The sequence below is a fragment of the Caretta caretta genome, chromosome 4 (assembly GCF_965140235.1).
Source record: "Caretta caretta isolate rCarCar2 chromosome 4, rCarCar1.hap1, whole genome shotgun sequence".
NCBI lineage: Eukaryota > Metazoa > Chordata > Testudines > Cheloniidae > Caretta > Caretta caretta.
In genome coordinates this window covers 69,136,586-69,150,789 of record NC_134209.1, presented here as the reverse complement: position 1 = coordinate 69,150,789, position 14,204 = coordinate 69,136,586, and the positions used below count along the sequence as shown (strand labels likewise).

The 14,204-nt window shown below is 42.2% G+C and overlaps 2 long non-coding RNA genes across 2 annotated transcripts in view; one reads left to right on the top strand and one right to left on the bottom strand.

The window, feature by feature from the left end:
• The window catches only part of LOC142071763 (uncharacterized), a 29,689-nt gene extending 28,266 nt beyond the window's left edge, over positions 1 to 1,423 (top strand). Inside the window, exon 4 of the long non-coding RNA XR_012667954.1 lies at positions 662 to 1,423. This is a non-coding gene — a long non-coding RNA (uncharacterized LOC142071763). The remainder of the gene's footprint in view (positions 1 to 661) is intronic.
• The window catches only part of LOC125635569 (uncharacterized), a 203,171-nt gene that overhangs the window by 174,650 nt on the left and 14,317 nt on the right, over positions 1 to 14,204 (bottom strand). The gene's annotated exons all lie outside the window — the stretch shown is intronic.

The following is a 14,204-nucleotide window of genomic DNA, read 5'->3' as shown; positions in this document are numbered from 1 at the left end:
AAAGGAAGCAGAAACTGACAAATATACATACATATCTTATTTGCATACTAACGTTTACCAATCTCCTAGCTCAGTAGGAGCTCTAAGTTAATTCGTTTGAGGACCCATTGTCTCACACTCCTTAATGTTTCTCTTCCTGACAACTATATTTTAACAAACCCTTCAAGTAGCATTTCTTTAATGAATTATAATTTCAATATAATTCATTCTACTGTCACAACTGCCTTGCAGGATCTTACTAAACATATCTTCCCTAGTGCTCTTCTTTCTCCTCATCAGGGTCAGGCGTTCTGCAGGTGTGGAGGGGGCACCCCGCAAGGCCACAATGGCAGCAACCACAGATAAAATGAATAGATGTATCGTATTTTCAGTCACAATGGAAAGTTTCAGAACTCCCCCCTCTTATTCCCATAAGCGTTTTAAGTAAGATCTGCTTATTGACACTTCAGCTTTGCAGCGCCTCTGCACAGCTTCACTCTCCAGTCTGAGCCAATAGAAGCCAGGGCTGAGGGAAGGCAGAAACGAGGAGGGAACTGTTTGGTTGCATGAAACAATAAAATTTAGGCCCCTATTTTCATGCGTACAAGTACAGGGCAAAGGCACTGAGTACTGGCACTGTTTTCCACAGGCGGTCGTGATTTTAGCTATCTCATTCCTGCAGGTAGCAAAGGGACAGAGAGCACAGCTGCTGTTGGCATTCCAAAACTGGCTAGGCCCATATGCCACTAGCCTGTTTACTGCAATGGTGCCTGCTGAAGTCATTGGGAATGGCCTGGGAAAGTATCCTACCGCGGAGGAAGAAATAAGGCTGCCTGCCATCCCTAGAAACCTCCACGAGAGGATTGCAGAATACCTCCATGAAAGATTCATCGAGATCTCGCATGAGGATATAAGGAAGAGCCCTATGTACATAAACAAACTGCTCCGCATGCAACGGCTGCCTAATCCTACAAGGGAATTAAAAACAAATAACTCTGCTTGTTGTATTGTTACATCTTCTTGTATGAGTAAAACAGTGAGAAGTTGATACCTGTGTCCTGCTAACTTGGTGTTCGGCTGGGCACCATCTTTATTTTTAAACACTGGTAAGGAAAAATGCATGAACAAAGTTACCCAAGGTTCCTTTCCCTTCATTAAGCTTGTTCATCTTTGGCTTGTGGGACTTGCCAGATTGCAATGGAGTACTGAAAAAAGATACTAGCTCATGGCATAGATGGACTCCCTGACGCGTGTTCCCCTTCCTCCTCTTCTTCCCCCTCCTTGATGTTCAAGGCAGGGTTTGGTGTCTCAGCATGTTCATAGGTATTCACGATGGTCTGCAGGGTATTGGTGCTCTTTCCACCAAGTATGGCATACAGCTCATTCTAAAATGACAGGTCTGCGGCTTGGCACCAGATTGATTGTTGGCCTCCCTGACCTTGTGGTATGCCTGCTGAGGTTCCTTTCCTTTCATGAAGCACTGCTTCTGATCCCTGTTTTACCCCATTGCCTATTCAATTTTTTTTATAGATGTCTATGTTTCTATTACCTGTTCATAGCTGTGCTTCCACAGTCTCTTCTCCCCACAGACCCAGGAGATCCAATAAAGCCTGTCTATTCTAGGCAGGAGCATATCTAGTGTGTGGAGTTGGCCTGGTCAGTTGCTCTCAACAATGGATGGATGCTAGATGTGCTTGCCAAGGCAGGCAATCAGGAAAAGGCATTTCAAAAATATGCAGGAGTTTTAAAGGGGAGATGGCTTCTGGTCGTGACCTCTGGGCAGTGGAGTTGACAACTGTGACCAGAACAGTCATTGTCAGTCATTGTGGGACAGCTGCTGGAGGTCTGTTAAGGTCGAAATAGGTCATGCAGTGTCTACACGCACGTGGATCGACCTCAGTGGGTTGACCATAACTTATTGCTGTTTGGAGAGGTGGTGTTACTGCATCAGCATAATGAAGTGCTTACATTACTTGGAGACAAATTTGAGTACAGACACATGAACAACTTGGTCAACATAAGGTGACTGACATCGACATAACTCTGTAGCATAGACCAGGCCTAAATCTCATTTTCAAAAGGGATTTAGGCACTTAGATGCCAGAGTCACATTGACAGTCAATGGTATTTAGGCTTTGGTGCCTAAATCACTTTAGAAAATGAAACAGCCTCCTAAATCTGTTAGTGTTGCAATGTTGAGTGTCACAACACCTAAATAGCTTTAAAAAACAGAGACACAAGATGGGTGAGGTAATATCTTTTATTGGACCAACTTCTGTTGGTGAGTGACAGGAATTGGCCTAATAAAAGATATTATTCACCCATCTTGTCTCTCTAATATCCTGAGAATGACACAGCTACAACACCACTGCATATTTAAAAATCTGGGCCTAAATTATTTGCCCAAGGTCACATAGGAAGTCTGTGTCACAGCCAGGAACTGAATCAGCTCTCCTGAATCTCACTCCAGTGCCTTTACTGCAACACTGTGCTGCAATAGCTGAGATCAGAACTTAGGAATCCCTGGACCCCTGTCCTGTGTTCATACTATTTGACCATAAACCCTTCTCTCTGACAACTGGAACAAATCTAAAATTCACTTATTGCCACTGCATATAAGTATTGCCTCCTGCCAATCATTAACAAGAAGGGCCTTTGCTACCTCCAGTAGTAGTGTAGATTTAGAAGAGTGTGGGGCCAGCACACTAGTGAGCAATTCCAGTTCAATAAGTTGTGAAGGCCTTCTGCAAATCCCACTACCTGATTAAAGATGAAAAAGTAAAAGAAAAAAGAAAAAAAGAAAAACTAGTATTGTATATCAAAGCATTTTGTACAACCTGAACTCTAACTGCATTTTTGTGGTTGTAGATAGTTAAATTAAGAATGCCTTTGTAAGCATTCTTCATTGCCGCTAGTGCCCTTTTCTGGCATTCCCTTCTAGTGCTATTCAAACCCTTTGAGTTACCACGGTTTGGCTAATCTTGTTTCTTTTTAAATCTCATTAAATGCCTTAGTATGTATTACACATATTGAAAGGAATGAATGCACACCTTGCAAAAATAGTAGAATAGGTCTCTCACATGAAGAGAAATTAGGTGGCCAAAAGAGCAACATCTAACTTTTGAACAGAGCAGTGGACAGACATGACTAATGGATTGGACAGTCTGTAAAATGCTTTTTAACTCCACTGTGATGGTTATTTGTTATGCTGGCTTCCATCACCTGTTTGGGAAACAGACATGGCACAAGACCCACAAACGCCAATTTTTTTCCAGTATTTTGACACAGGACAATACAATAAGCCTTTTATCATCCAGAACAACAACTTTGGTAAATCCAAGAATCCTTTTATTTTCTCTTTACTGGTCAATAATAATAGATATATCTGACACAAATAATTTGTTCTTAATGTGGTCTGTCCTGAAAGGCTTCAACTAAAAACACAACTGGCTTTGCTTAACTTACCATTGCATCAACAACGCACACTTTGCAAGATGAATGACTCCAGTTTATATTTTGATGAGAGATGGGGCATGGGTTAGCACAGAACCATTTACCATTAAATAGTAGTCACAGTATCACTTTTTAAAAATATATTACATGAATATCAGGCTCATATAAGGCGGCAAAATTTACAGGCCTGGAAAATCCTCTGTTTACCTAGGGTGACATTATCAGCATTGGCAGTGACAGTGTAAACTTCTCCCCTTAGGACATGCCAAAGTTTCCCAACCCTATACTGGATGGAGGGCTTCTAGGGGTTAGCAAGTGCATCAGCCTCCATGCTTACTCTGCCCTTGGCCTCTCTGCTGAGACTGCCAACAAGGATGGCAAATTAATGCCAATTGGGATGATGGCTTTTTGTAATGTGCACACGTGTTCACGAGGAAATGGAATGAGACCACCAACTCATTTCACATAAGCCATTGAACACAATAGCCATCATATAATAATGAGTGAACTTATGGCCTCATCTACCAAGGCTGAATTTAAGCTAGTAACCTGATGATAAAAGAATCCATATTCCATTTCCAATTCCCTGAGCTTGGTAGACTACCTGTAATATCTTTCCATAAGCTGTTGTTGTTAGGGTTCTGCTTTCAATCATTGCAGCTATGAAGAGTTGTACCATTTCTTACCAAATAAATTAGTGAGTTCTAGAAGTAGTTTTGTGCATTCTCCTCTCCTCTGAATTTTGCATCTTGTTGAGTTTTACTTGCTGAAAAATGTTGGCTTTGTGTATAGATGACTTGTGTACATAGCCCAACCTGCCATTAATTTTTCAAGCGCTCTGGAAAACTGATTTTCCTAGTGCTTATTTTTCCCTCCCAGACTGTAAAGGCTTTGGGTGTAAATGTGTCCTCAGCATTCTGCTGGCCAGTTAATGGATATATTTCTCACAGCTCTATTCAGACCAATATAACTTTCGTACTATTAAATATTATAAATGTCTCTCTTTTGTACCATAAATCATTACAGAAAGATCTGGTAGGATAAACTGGGACAGACCTATACTTTTATCTCTTAAATCACAGGCAGCATTACTTCCATTGTATTGCAGCTGGCCTGAAAAATTCAAATGAGGAGAGTTCAATGTAATTATTAATGCCACTGATATGCCTTGCCTCACCCTCAGAAGCAACATTATTATCCTTTTCATTATCTAATGCGGAAACATCACCAGGGCTCTTATTAATAATTGCCGCTGTGACAGAACCACAGTATTTAGTTTTTTAGGGGGTTTTTTGTGTTTGTGGGGAATTTGTGTTTGTTTGTTGGGTTTAGTTTTTGAAGGATGATTAATTAGGAAAACAAGAATTGAAGTCTCAACAGTTATCTCTATTTAAGATCATTCAGAAATGATACAATAAGAGAACTGTAACTTGGAAAGTAAACAGAGCAAAGTGGTCTGTGTACCAGTGTTCTCTGGGTCTGATTCTTCTCTCACACTGGAATAAATTCTGGAGTAATTATACTGAACTCAATGAAAGTAAATAAGTATAAAGCCACTACAAGCAAAATTGAAATCAGGTCCTCTAAGACTAATCCACAGAACCCTCTTTTCCCACTGAAGTCAATAGAGAGTTAGGTCACTCAAAGGATGCATTTCTTACATTGTAGGATCAGGCTTTATATTTCTAAACCAGAGCTAAATATTTCCTAGTTAGATGGTATTGTGTGAGTGTCTTCTACAAACAAGTTTAAAGAGAAGAGGGACTCCTTTTACTAAAATGCAGTTTGAATCTGTATTACTATAATTTGAGACTTCTAGTATGAGGCCTACCCAAAGAAGAGTGACACTGACCAGATACAGGGTAGCACAGGGATTCAGATACGTTACCCAAAGAATAGCACAGATCAAAGCAAACAATTTATAATGATTTATAAACTTCATATATTATCCATAGAACAGACTGAAAGTCAATTTAGCCTTGGGAGCTACTGAGTACTTCAACTTCCACTGAATTCAAGGGGAATGGAAGATGCCTAGGATGGCATAGATTCTAAGAGAAATACTTTAGGATTTACAGATATTGCCCACAGCACAGATTGACTGTGACCTGACAAAAACAGTTTATGATTTACGGTAGTAGACTTTTTTTCCTAAGCAAGCAAACAAGTGATGTGAATAATTAATTTGGTTAATTAATGGTCCTGTGTGTTGCTAATTAATAGTCCTAATGCCTTGTGCAGGGCTCTCAGCTAGCTGAGTATTTCGCTATTCAAATCTTCCCAGGCTTAGAGATTTTGCAGGGTCTGTTTTCTGCTTACTTTTCCAAACCTCAAAACTTCCTAAGCAGAAAAAAAATCTAAACATAATGCGGTGAATGAGACAGTTATTTGCATTATTTTTTATGAATATCATATATGGCTCAATTTACCTGCTTGATACGAGCCTGCCTGTCTGCCTGGCGTTAAATTAAAGGAGGCTGTTAGGCAGAGAAACAAACAAGAAACAAAACAATGGTGAAGATAAAATATACGGGGGTAAACTATTTCAAGAGAGTTAAGATACCAAAGCTGGGCCATTAATTGGAAGATGCTATTTTCAAGGTGCCAGACAGAATTATACTTGGCTGGTTTGCCAAAGGTGAAAGCCTAGATGTCAAAAATGTCATAAACAGTTATAAAAAACCTCCAGGAAAAAGGAAGAGGGTTGACCAGCCAGAGGTAGAGGATGGAAGGGCATCTCTGACAGAGAGACACTGAGTGCAGGCTGCAGGAGCCGACTGTCTCCCCCAGCCAGAGATGGAGGCAACTGGACTCTGTGGAACTTACCAAAGCTTGTAAGAAAAGATGAAAACATAGGGAAACATTCATAGAAGCTGTTATCGATGTTTATTGGGGTGAACTTCCAGCAAGCTTAAATCCAAGTTCCTTTTTCCTTATTTTCAAATCCCAATTTACTTCCCGTTTGCCCCAATTTATATAGTAATATTCTTAGCTATACCTTAACCAATCATTTAACTGAAATTTACCTAACCAATCCTAATATATTGTAACATGATTAGCTAACCAATTATATTCCAACACTTTAATTAGTTTATCCCCAGCAAAATTAATTATACAGCAGACAAAAACAATCACAGAACCAGACAGAGACCATGCAAATAAACAATAGCAAAGTGGGAACTATAATGACAAAACAATACAGAAGTGAGGATTTTACAACTACATCTATAAAGACATAGGGTTTTTATAACTATGTCTATTGATAAGTGAGTTCTTACCAAACAGGAAACTATCAAACTAAATTTCCTTTTACATCTTCTAGGCTCTTTTCTTTATCTGGAGGTAATAGAATCATAGAATATCAGGGTTGGAAGGGACCCCTGAAGGTCATCTAGTCCAACCCCCTGCTCGAAGCAGGACCAATTCCCAGTTAAATCATCCCAGCCAGGGCTTTGTCAAGCCTGACCTTAAAAACCTCTAAGGAAGGAGATTCTACCACCTCCCTAGGTAACGCATTCCAGTGTTTCACCACCCTCTTAGTGAAAAAGTTTTTCCTAATATCCAATCTAAACCTCCCCCACTGCAACTTGAGACCATTACTCCTCGTTCTGTCATCTGCTACCATTGAGAACAGCCTAGAGCCATCCTCTTTGGAACCCCCTTTCAGGTAGTTGAAAGCAGCTATCAAATTCCCCCTCATTCTTCTCTTCTGCAGGCTAAACAATCCCAGCTCCCTCAGCCTCTCCTCATAAGTCATGTGTTCCAGACCCCTAATCATTTTTGTTGCCCTTCGCTGGACTCTCTCCAATTTATCCACATCCTTCTTGTAGTGTGCGGCCCAAAACTGGACACAGTACTCCAGATGAGGCCTCACCAATGTCGAATAGAGGGGAACGATCACGTCCCTCGATCTGCTCGCTATGCCCCTACTTATACATCCCAAAATGCCATTGGCTTTCTTGGCAACAAGGGCACACTGCTGACTCATATCCAGCTTCTCGTCCACTGTCACCCCTAGGTCCTTTTCCGCAGATCGGCTCACCTTTCTAACAGCCCCAGATTGCCTTATTTCAGTAAGACTGGTTTGTAAGTGTGTGAGGACATGACCGTACGCTTTCCAGCTTATGGCTGCTCCCACTGTTTAGCAAAAGGCCTTAGCTTAAGAACAGGGCCTCAGACTGTCACAGTAAAAGAAGGCCCTTACACAGGCAGACAGTGATTTTAATTCTTTCTTTTATACCTCTATAACTAGCTAAATGATAAACATATACCTAAATTCTTAAAGTATAGGCCTTTACAGACAGGCCTGAATATCTATATCCTAACAGAGGCATTTATTATTATATCCCTTTGTTTTGCATGCTATGTATCTTTGAGTGAATAAACAATGCTTTGTTTTTAAATAAGCTGTTTCTGAGTCTTTTTAATCAACTGCTGTCATAGGCCCCTGGATAGGCTTACAGGCACCATACACAGCTGGCATATTAACACAACTGATAGGCAAGGGGCTGCAGCAGCCCAGAAACCCTTACCAAGTGTGAGGTCAGTCTAACGAGACAATTCAATTGACAGCAGGATACCAAGGGACGAAAAATAACTTTTGAAGTGGTAATGAGAGTGGCCCATTTCAGACAGTTGACAAGAAGGTGTGAGTAACAGTAGGGGAAAATTAGTATCGGGGAAATTAGGAAAATCTTGGTATCCTGCTGTCAATTGAATTGTCTCATTAGACTGACCTCACACTTGGTAAGGCAACTCACATCTTTTCATGTATTTATACCTGCTCCTGTATTTTCCACTCCATGCATCTGATGAAGTGGGTTTTAGCCCACGAAAGCTTATGCCCAAATAAATTTGTCAGTCTCTAAGTGCCACAAAGACTCCTCGTTGTTTCATTTATAACTAGTAAGTCCTGCATTTCCACCCCCTACCTGGCTGCATGGATGCATTGGCATTGAGATGCATCTATTCTACACTACACTGATGATGCACTGAAAGCTTTGATGAATCCCTGATGCCCTAGCAGCTTCTGCTATGCTTGTTGAAAAGCAAACTGTAAAGTCTAAATGTACTCATTACGTTTTACACCTATTTGTTTCACTAATTATGCAAGAGAGTATACGTATAATTGTCATATAATTGTCACTTAAACCCTTTTTACAGATTCCGGAAGACTCAAAAGTGTTTTGGTTAATAAAAAACTAAGGAGGACTGCAAGAAACTACAGATGGATTTAAACACTATAGGGATCAGACATCGTGATGGCAGTTGCAATTTAACCTGGATAAATTAAGGAAATTTATATTAGCAAAAATTATCTAAACTGCTCATATTCACTGATTAGCTCTGAATTTGTAGGATACTCTAAAGGAAAAAAAAAAATCAAGTAGCAACTAATATCACAAATTGTGAGAATACCAGACAGAGAATGCCTTAGAGAAACTGCTTGATGAGGAGAAAATTAACTAAATTTAGAGAGCTATTTAAAGGTGACCTGCAAGATATTTTTTTAAGAAAACAAAAATTTTAGAATTATGTCCTGGATGTCCCAGCTAGCCATGATGAGATGGCACAAGGCAACTATATTTGCTGTGGTAAACATATAAAGCTAGAAGATGTGTGGAAATAAGTTACATCAGACTTAGAAAGAAATCTACTTTAAGGAGAGGAAAACATAAAACTATTATGAGGAGACTGCTCCAGATTCATAATATTGGCATGCAGGGAATTTAGACGCTAGATAACATTCTTGAAGGGGAGTTCACAGCACTGATTTTTCCTAAAAGCTGAATGTTGCAGAGTGTTGTCCAGTACAGGCTATGCTACAGCACAGCACCTCAGTAACCCCAGCTTCCCTCTCAGACAAACACATACTCACATGTTCAAAAAAATTCCACATTTTGGGGAATTTGATTTATTAACACCAAACAAACAACACACAGTTCTTTAGGTCCTCTGCAGCCTATTCTCCCCCTGCTCAATCCTCCCCCCCGGCCCCGCCACTCCTAATACAACACTTCCACTTTGTTGCAGGGTTCTTTACAGCCCTTCTTCTAGAGGATACACCTAATAAATTTTTATCCCTTGGCACAGGGTTTCCTCGCTCCTCCTAGGGGCTTGCCTAGAGCCCTAGTTCCTAGGTTGCAAGATTTTCCAGCCTTGCTCCATTTGCAAAAGAGCCTTCCTCCAGGTTTCTCCTCTTCTGATAGAGATATAAGCTTACATTTTATGCAGTCATGTCACAGGGTGTGACTAAACCACAACTGGGAGGTGTGATTGCAGCATCTCTGTCTAGCTGAGCTAGCTTTCATTGAGCTTAAAGGGGCAGAATCTTGGAACAGGGCTAGATGAGCTTGGGCCACAAGTATCCTTACTGTATTTCTGTCTTTATAAAAATATAAAAGCATCATAGAATCATAGAATATCAGGGTTGGAAGGGACCTCAGGAGGTCATCTAGTCCAACCCCCTGCTCAAAGCAGGACCAATCCCCAACTAAATCATCCCTGCCAGGGCTTTGTCAAGCCTGACCTTAAAGACTTCTAAGGAAGGAGATTCCATCACCTCCCCAGGTAACGCATTCCAGTGTTTCACCACCCTCCTAGTGAAAAAGCTTTTCCTAATATCCAACCTAAACCTCCCTCACTGCAACTTGAGACCATTACTCCTTGTTCTGTCATCAGCTACCACTGCGAACAGTCTAGATCCATCCTCTTTGGAACCCCCTTTCAGGTAGTTGAAAGCAGCTATCAAATCCCCCCTCATTCTTCTCTTCTGTAGACTAAACAATCCCAGTTCCCTCAGCCTCTCTTCATAAGTCATGTGTTCCAGTCCCCTAATCATTTTTGTTGCCCTCCGCTGGACTCTTTCCAATTTTTCCACATCCTTCTTGTAGTGTGGGGCCCAAAACTGGACACAGTACTCCAGATGAGGCCTCACCAATGTCGAATAGAGGGGAATGATCACGTCCCTCGATCTGCTGGCAATGGGATTTGCTTGGGCTCCCAAATGCCAATAAGATCCCCACCTTCTCCAACAGTTCTTTTGAGCTTTTGGCAGGCTCAGCATTGGGAGAGTGCAAAAAGTACTCCCGAGGGACAGGAGAGGATATGGCCCTAGAACTTCACAAAGTGATCTACAATTATTTAGAGAACTTATACTTTTTGAAGGTTCTACCATCACAAGCAGAAGGATGATGTGCTGGGTACCCAGCACTGTAACTTTCACTTCAGTCCATTTCCTCAGGTTGCCAGAAGTTTATGATTGTACAAATCCTACTGAAGTCAATAGAAGTTCCATTGACTGCAATGGGATATGTTCAAAATATATCTTAGATCTGAAGAAAACAGAACAATAGTGAATTCTCTTGCAGTATTCAGAGAAATTGAACATGAGAGATACAGGTTTACTTGCATTGCTACCATATGGTCTACGCCCAATGTAGTAAATGGAAACACTTGCAACGACTTCAAGGGGCTTTGAATCAAGCCTCTAAGCAATCAGAATGTAAGCTTGTACGTCATAGCGGCCATGAGCATGCTGGCAGTAGACAATGGAAGTACAGTGATAATGACTGTACAATGGAACTCTACATGGGGATTAGGGTTGGCAACTTTCTAATTGCACAAAACCAAACACCCTAGCCCCGCTCCTGCTCCGAGGCCCCACCTCCACCCACTCCAGCCCCCCTCCCTACATTGCTCACTCTCCCCCACCCTCACTCACTTTAACTGGGCTGGGGAGGAGGGCTGGGGTGCAGGAAGGGATGAGGGCTCCAGCTGGTGGTGTAGACTCTGAGATGGGACTGGGGATGAGGGATTTAGGATGCAGGAGGAGGCACTGAGCTGGGGCCGAGGGGTTTGGAGTGTGGGAGTGAGCTCAGGGGTGGAATAGGGGTTTGGGTGTGGGAGGTGGTACAAGTGATGGTGGTGCGTAGTCTGGAAGGGAGTTAGGGTGCAGGAGGGGGTTCCGATCTGGGGTAGGGGGCTCAGGGTGTAGGCTCCAGCTGGGCGGCGCTTACCTTAGGTGGCTCCTGGTTGGTCGCGCATCAGGGTTAAGGCAGGCTCCCCCTCTGCCCCGGCTTCACGCTTCTCCTGGAAGCGGCCAGCATGTCTGGCCCCTATATGGAGATGCGCTGCCTGCACCTGCAGGCACCGCCCCCGGAGCTCCCACTGGCCACGGTTCCCAGTCCATGGGAGCTGCGGAGACGGCGCTGGGGATGGGGGCAGCACGCAGAGCTTCCCTGGTTGCCCCTGCACCTAGGGGCCAGACATGCCGGCTGCTTCCAGGGAGCTGTGCAGAGCCAGGGTAAACAGGGAGCCAGTCTTATCCCCGCTGCGCCGCCAACTGGTCTTTTAATGGCCCAGTCAGAGGTGCTGACTGGAGCCGCCAGGGTCCCTTTTCAACCGGGCATTCCAGTCGAAAAACCGGACGCCTGGCAACCCTAATGGGAATAGATGCCTATATGGATCAGATTGCTATCATAGCTGATCCACGATTGGGGCCCTAAGGCACTACCCTATTATTTCCACCCTGTTATGGGGTGTATAGAGCCCACGCGGGCCTGGCAACCAAGGAGTTAATGTAGGAACTGCCAGCCAGTGCTGATTAGCAGCCTAACAGCAGCTGAGAGAATAAAAGAGCTGAGACACAGAAGAGCAGGGTGGCCACCCAAGGTGCAAGGAGACGGTCCTGCAGAAAGCTGGTGAGAAACTGTCCCAGAGTGACCACAATCCAAAGAAGGGATGACCAGAGCCACAGGCTGCAGAAGCCTACAGAACCAAGGGAGATAGGAAGGAGCTCAAGTTACAGCAGAAGAATTGTTGAGCACTGATTCTGCCTGCCTGGGTTAAGGGTCCTGTGCAGGAACCAGTGGAGTGGGTGGGCCTGGGTTCCCCTATCTACTCCTTAGCAGAGACTTAAGAACCAAAGAGGTTCCAGGCCTCTTGAGGTCAAGGACCAAACATAAGGGGAAACCTGTACATCCCAATGGGACAGAAATTAACATCCTTGTCTCCAGAATAGGACTATAGAGACTCAGACAAGAAGGGCAAACTGATGGTCCTCCCAAACATGAGCAGACTCTGTGCAATGCACTGTCTGACTAAAAGGGAGATCTAATGACTGGAGCACCAATAATAATTATTAATAATAATAATTAGGGCCTAAATGTTCAAAGTTTCGTTTGTACTATTGACAGCCAATAAACAGGCTTAAAACAATTTAAAACACAGAATTTAGAGGAAGTCCTCTGTACAAGAAAGCAAGGTGTGTGGTACCAGAAATTGCTGTTCACTGGTAGCTAAGAGAAATAAATACTTCTACAACCAAAGAACTGCTCTATCCCATAATTCCAAAAGTGAGACTATTTGTCATAAATTAGATTGTAAGCTCTTCATAGCTAGGGACTATGTTGTCTTATGTATTTGTACAGCACGCAGTACCATGCAGCTCCAATATGATTAGGGTCTTTACAAGTCACTATAATAAAAATAAAATATTAATGAACTAATTACTATTATCCCTGCAAAGAAAACATAACTGCATAAGTAGAGAAAGCAGAATGATGATACAAAGACAATATCTTTGGACACATGCAAGATAGCCAAACAGGTCTCCTAACATACTTATTAAGTTCAGCCAGCAAATCATTTCCAACATCAATTTGGAGCAACTGAAATGTGTTTCTAATGGCTGGACAGATGACCGTCTGCTACTTTTAATGGAAGTAACACTGTCTTTCTGCCGGATGTGATTGAAATCTATCCCTTTTTCTTCTCTATTAAGGTGGCCCATCCTCCAAATTGCTTCCATGGAAGAATTGTGTTATGAGAGTTTGCACTTGGTTGGCGAGTCAGGATAGAAGGCTGCTGTAGCTGCATTCTCTCTTAAGGGACAAATGTCCTTCATAGCCACTATACGGTTTGTTATATTCCCCCCCGCCCCAATTCCATTGTACTCATCACCATATCATACAGAAGTTTCCCAATACAAACTTTGTTAATAATTGAGTTGAAACTTGTGAGCAGTGAGAACCTTGCTTCCAATTTCTCCTTGTTGCTTTGTTTCCAAAACAGCAGGTCAAAGTATGCTACAGAACTTTTAAAGTGTGGCAGCAGGGTCCTCATGGAAAGGACTGCATGGCAGCGAGCGTGCAACTGATTTATTTCCCAACTTGTCAAACCTTAAATCTCTGTGTAGACAAAGCCCTTAAATTCATACATACCTTTTTTTTTAAAATCAGAACTTTCCTTAAAACAAATTAGAAAGAATTAGAATCTTATTCTACATGCATCCTCACACTGTTAAAAGTATGTTGCTTCTTGCTTGATTTTTTTTTAGTCTTTGACAAATTTAAGATGCATTTAAAAAATTCAAATGATTTACTCTTCTTTATAATTAGGTATGCTGATTAGAATAGCTTTTATATTACACTGTAGTTTTCCTCTAATGGTACAGAGGCAGTAAAATCTTTTTGCAATAGATGGGAAATTGGTAGACTTGACTGGTGCACATTCATCCGAAATAAGTTAAAATAGTCCAGTGGTTCTCGAACTTTTGTACTGGTGACCCCTTTCACATAGCAAGCCTCTGAGTGCGACCCTCCCTTATAAATTAAAAACAGTTTAAAGTATATTTAACACCATTATAAATGCTGGATGTAAAGCGGGGCTTGGGGTGGAGGCTGACAGCTTGCAACCTCCCATGTGATAACCTCGCGACCCCCTGAGCGGTCCCGATCCCCAGTGTGAGAACCCCTGAAATAGTCTACAGA